Genomic DNA, 6,099 nt, shown 5'->3' with positions numbered 1-6,099 from the left:
TTATATCTAAAAATTCAGCCAATGAGTAGAAGGAGTTGTCATCTAGAAATTCTTTTAATTTATTTTTAAATGTTGGTTGCCTATCTGTCAGGCTTTTGATGCTGTTTGGTAGGTGACCAAAGACTTTTGTGGCAGCATAATTTACCCCTTTCTGTGCCAAAGTCAGTTTTAACCCTGCATAGTGAAGATCATCCTTTCTCCTGGTGTTATAGCTATGCACACTGCTATTACTTTTGAACTGGGTTGGATTATTAACAACAAATTTCATAAGTGAATATATATACTGTGAGGTTACTGTGAGGAACCATAGATCCTTAAATAGATGCCTGCATGATGACCATGGGTGGGCTCCAGCAATTATTCTGATTACACGTTTTTGAGCAATGAATACTTTTCTACTCAACGATGAATTACCCCAGAAGATGATGCCATACGAAAGCAGTGAATGAAAGTAGGCATAGTAAGCTAATTTACTGAGATTCTTATCACCAAAATTTGCAATAACCCTAATAGCATACGTAGCTGAACTCAGACGTTTCAGCAGACCATCAATGTGTTGCTTCCAGTTTAACCTCTCATCAATGGACACACCTAAAAATTTTGAAAATTCTACCTTAGCTACAGACTTCTGTTCAAAGTCTATATTTATCACTGGAGTTGTGCCATTTACTGTAAGGACTTGTGTTTTATCAAAATTTAAAGAGAGTCCATTTGCTGAGAACCACTTAATAATTTTGTGAAGAAACATCATTTACAATTACGTCACTTAGTTCTTGGTTTTTGGATGTTATTACTATACTTGTATCATCAGCAAAAAGAACTAACTTTGCATCTTCATCAATGTGGAATGATAAGTCATTAATGTATATCAAGAACAGTAAAGGACCTAAGACCGAACCCTGTGGGACCCCGTACTTGATAGCCCCCCCAGTTTGAGGAATCAGCTGTTGCTTTAACATTACATGAGCCACTTATTTCAACTTTCTGCATTCTTCCAGTTAAGTATGAATTAAACCATTTGTGCACTGCCCCCGTCAAACCATAATTATTTAGTTTATCTAAAATAATTCCATGATTTACACAATCAAAGCCCTTTGAGAGATCACAAAAAATACCAATGGGTGATGTCCGGTTATTCAGAGCATTTAATATTTGATCAGTGAAAGCGTATATAGCATTTTCTGTTGAAAAGCCTTTCTGAAAACCAAACTGACATTTTGTTAGTACTTTATTTTTACAAATATGGGAGGCTACTCTTGAATACATTACTTTCTCAAAAATGTTTGATAGAACTGTCAGAATTGCTCAATTGAAAACTGTTATTGTGTTTATTGTTTCTTTAACGTGATTAATTTTGGTTACACCAGAATGAAATTTACAGACTTTAAATTAATTCATGTTCAATTATTGCTTAAAGAACCTAAACAAAACTGAAGTTCATGCTGGTCTTTAGGCTTTGGTTGCTTTAATCTTGAACTTTGAGTGAATGGATTTAATTTTAAAAAAGTTAAGGAAAGTCTGAAACAATGTGACCTGTCAAAATTTTGAGACTACTTTTCATAAATTTATACACAACATCACCATTGCTTCAAATGTTGCAACTTTTCAGCCAGAAATTATTAACTTTAAGAAAGGATTTAAGACAAATGAGTTAGGTGCTTCAAACGAAATGGTAACACTTGTTAGTAGTTCACTGTCTATAAATTACATCAAAATCACTTTTCACACACTTTAAATTAACATGAGTCTGTCTGTCTTATGAAATACTAAAGAATAAAATGCCTATAGCTTGCCTTGGATCATGAAGTGTGGCTGAGGACATGCTAAGGTAGTGCTGCATATTTTTTGTCTCTAATATACTGGATAGCCTGATGTACCATAATGTCTACCCTTGAGCAGCATACTTGAAATAATACAGTGTATTATTTGCAAAATCTAATATTTCCTGAAAATATATTTCATCAACAGCAGTTTTGTAATACAGGTGACCTTCATTTTCAGAAGTGCTAGTTATAATGTTTTGTTGCCATCATTTGTATTAAAGTTAGCGCAAATACTCAACATCTTGCAGAGTTCACAATGACATGAACTCCCACTGTCACTATCAGCAGGCTACTCTCTACACTTCAGTCTTCCTGCAATGTGTCTCTTACTGCAACCAAGCAAGGTGGCGCAGTGGCTAGCACACTGGACTCGCATTTGGGAGCATGACTGTTCAATCCCACGTCCGGCCACCCTGATTTAGGTTTTCCGTGATTTCCCTAAATCGCTCCAGGCAAATGCCAGGATGGTTCCTTTGAAAGGACATGGCCGACTTCCTTCCTCATCCTTCCCTAGTCCGATAAGACCGATGAGCTCGCTGCTGGTCTCCTTACCCAAACAACCCGACCTCTTACTGGAAAAAATGCCTTCTGGAAACAGAAAACTGTAGGGCATATGTGCCACCCTTTCTCTCCTCTGTCCACTGGGACAACCTAATGTACAGTTCCCCCAAAAAGAAAATGTGTTTCCAGAATGGAACGAGAAGGGAATGGCTTGGCTGGCCTTATGCCTAACTCATGCCTAATGGCTGCCACAGTTCCGTTGCAGAATACTATGCACAATATAAGAATTATACCCAAAGTATGAGGTCAGAACTTTACATTTTGTGTTTATTTATATAATTAAGGCCAAATATACAATATTAAGTGAGCTTATAATGTCACAAAGTTCTGATTACATCTCTTTGTAAATGAGCATCATTAAAATTCATACATCAATCAAGTCATAATTTTGTAACACACTATTAGTAATGTGAACTAACATTGTTCTGTTACAATTTGGTATCCTAACTAAGGTACTATATTTAAAAAATTTTATATTTTGATATACATAGCATCCATGTTAGCGATCTGTTGCCTCACATCATTCTTGCATTAAGTTTTTCAGATTATAATTCTTCTTAAATACTAGAAATATTATATTTTATGGCACCTGTTAGTGACACTTTCATTGTGTGCAGATACGTCAGATGATGTAATGTAGATTCCAAATCTATCATGAATATTGTATGAATTATCAACATCAGTAAATGCAGCCTGAGAAAGTATACAATTTTAAAACAATATTGGAACACATTTCAAGTTTACATATAAACAAATGTAATTTACTGACTTCAATTAATTCTCACCAAGTATGTCACTTTTATCGATCACCAAACCCAAATTAGCTACTGGCTTAGTGATCTGATGTAAAGGCTCTGCCACCAAACACATGCACACTCACAAAACCTCAAAATATGTCTTGACACAGTGACAGTGCCTAAGCAGGATTCTGTGCAAGTGCATGGAAACACACTTGCTAAGTTTTTCAAGGCTTTCTGTATTAACAAAATAAGTTTACTGATCAGTAAGGATCAGTCACTCCAGACTCCACACACACAACACTTAAAATATCTACAGACTCCCAATTTTGCAAACGTCATATTGCTACACGAAATTATTATAACGTTCTGCCCAATCAGGCCAATCAACCTTAGAAGTAGAATTCAGGCATTTTCCATCGGCTATTTCCTGCTCCTGCTGATAGCAGTTTTCAGCAAAGTACTGCATCCTGCCAGAACTTTGAGGAGGTTTTGAGGATGTTCTTCCTGGTAGGTTTTAGAAACACACCTGCCGTCAATGGAAAATCACAAGTTCAAATGCCAAACATTGCCACCAACTTAGGAGGGTTACAGAAAGACCACCACAAAGCTGAAAAAAACGACCCTACTGCCAAGACTGGAAACCGGCTCTGATGTCAACAACAGTGAGCGAGATGAGTTGACAGGTGCAGCTGGGAAATGATAAAGTTATAAATTACAAACACTTCATATTTTAGTAAACTTTAACAAACAAAATCATGAAATAGTAGCAACTTTATAAGTGGATTTATTGTCGACTGCTAGTCGTTTTAAAATCTTGTCTTTGCATTTTCTGAGAGAGAGACGCATTTTATTGAACACAGAAGAAACTCGTAGAGCATAACATTAGTCACCCACTTAAATGAGCACACTGGTCACTCAGGAGGAGGTACCACATTGTCATGTGATCCTCTACTGCTGCCATAGCTCACGGCAGTGAAGTTATGCGATGTGCCTGTTGGTTATACAGAATAAACACAGAGGTGTGACGCAATGGCAAAAAGCAGCTATCATTTTTTGGGTATGTCCAAGAACACACCGTGAATGAAGTTGTCAGAATTGTTGGTGTATCAGTGCGGAGAGCCCAATTTGTCTACAAGGAATGGTGTACCACTCATAGTCTTGTAATACAATGCAAGAACAGTGGTCATAAAACAACCCTAGCTGACAGGGATTGGAGATGAATTTCACATATTGTCACTGACAATTGGTTTCAAATGTGACAGGAATAGCTCATGACTGTAAAAGTAGATCCACTCAACCCGTTTCTCACTGAATGTTGTGAAGGGAACTGCATGCAATGGACATCTTGAGTTGGGTACCTCAGTGGAGGTTACTACTCGCAGTGGCATGTAAGCTGCACATCTTGAATTGGCCAAACAACACATAAACTGCTCAGTAGCTGACTGGATAAATGTAGTGTGGTCCAGGATTTGCTATTTTATCTCTTTTCAGATGATTTAAGGAGTTGAGTGTACAGATGGGCAAATTTCAGATTATATTATGTTAGATTCAGTTTTCGCTTAATAGACTCAAAAATGAGATGATCCTTGAGGGCATAAAACATGTCAAAAAGTATAACATAAAAAACATAGAACATTTGAATATAATATACACTTCTGGATCATTTGTCAGAGAATTGTCAAAATATGTGAATACATTATGGGAAACTGGAACTGCTGATATTTACAGAGTTAATACACTGCCAGAATGAAACACAGTTATGCACTTTTAATAAATTTAGCATACACAAAATATCTAATCTTGACTGTCGTGACCAAGTGCTGTCAAATTGAAATCCAACAGACATTTTTACTTAAGCTAGTCTAATACTACCTGTTAAGATATTCATCTGTAGAGTAGCAGTTGCCTACCAAAAAGTCTTCCCAACTCTATTTCAACTGTGCTTCATTTGAAACTAAGTTTTTAATGGTTGCTGGCAATTTATTGAAAATGTGTTTTCCTCAGTACCTGATCAATTTTTTAGATCAAGGTAAACGATTTTAGATCTTTATGTAAATTGCTCTTATTGACACTATATTTTGAGCTATTGGTTGGAAACAGAGATGTATTATTTGCAACTGATTTCATTAGGGAATAAATAACTGAGAATCAGTGGTTACAATGCCCAGTTCCTTGAACAGTTTTCTACATGCTGTTCTTGAATTTACACCACAAAATATTGTTATTACACGTTTTTGCACTCCAAAAACTTGGTCTGATGAGTTACATTAAAATATGATCCCATATGACATAATAGAATGAAAGTAACAAAAGTATGCAAGTTTTTTTTCATATTTTATCTCCTACATCTGACACCAGCCGCATTGTTAATACAGACTTGTCTATGCACTTCACAAATTCTGTGGTATGCCCTTTCCAACTGAATTTATTGTGGAATTGTAAACCCAGAAATTTAACACTCTCAGACACTTCTATCTGTATGTCTTCGTATGTCATACACATGCTGGAAGGAAATCTCTTACAGGCTCTGAACTGAATATAGTGGGTCTTTTCACAGTTTAATGACAGTGGATTAGTTTTAAACCATTTATTAATGTCAGTGAAAATTTAATCAGCAGCTGTTTCTAAAGCTATACTTGACTTGCTATTTACTGCAAGTTTATATCATCTGCAGACGAAACAAACTTAGCTTCTGGCAACACAATAAACGAGAGGTCGTTAAGGTACACGAGAAAAAACAGTGGACCCAAGATGAAACCTTGAAGAATACTATATGTAATTAATTCCCTATCAGATGACGACTGATTGCTTACTCCACAGGTGTCTTGCAAATGCATTCGTTTCCTGTTAGTTAGGTAGGACTCGAACCATTTTACAGCACTACCAGTGGCACCATAATATTCTAATTTACTTACGAGAATGCTGTGATTTACACAAAGGCTTTTGACAGGACACAGAAAATGCCAGTAACATCT

Source organism: Schistocerca americana, chromosome 1 (assembly GCF_021461395.2).
Source record: "Schistocerca americana isolate TAMUIC-IGC-003095 chromosome 1, iqSchAmer2.1, whole genome shotgun sequence".
In the NCBI taxonomy this organism is placed as follows: domain Eukaryota; kingdom Metazoa; phylum Arthropoda; class Insecta; order Orthoptera; family Acrididae; genus Schistocerca; species Schistocerca americana.
This window is presented reverse-complemented; position numbering follows the sequence as displayed.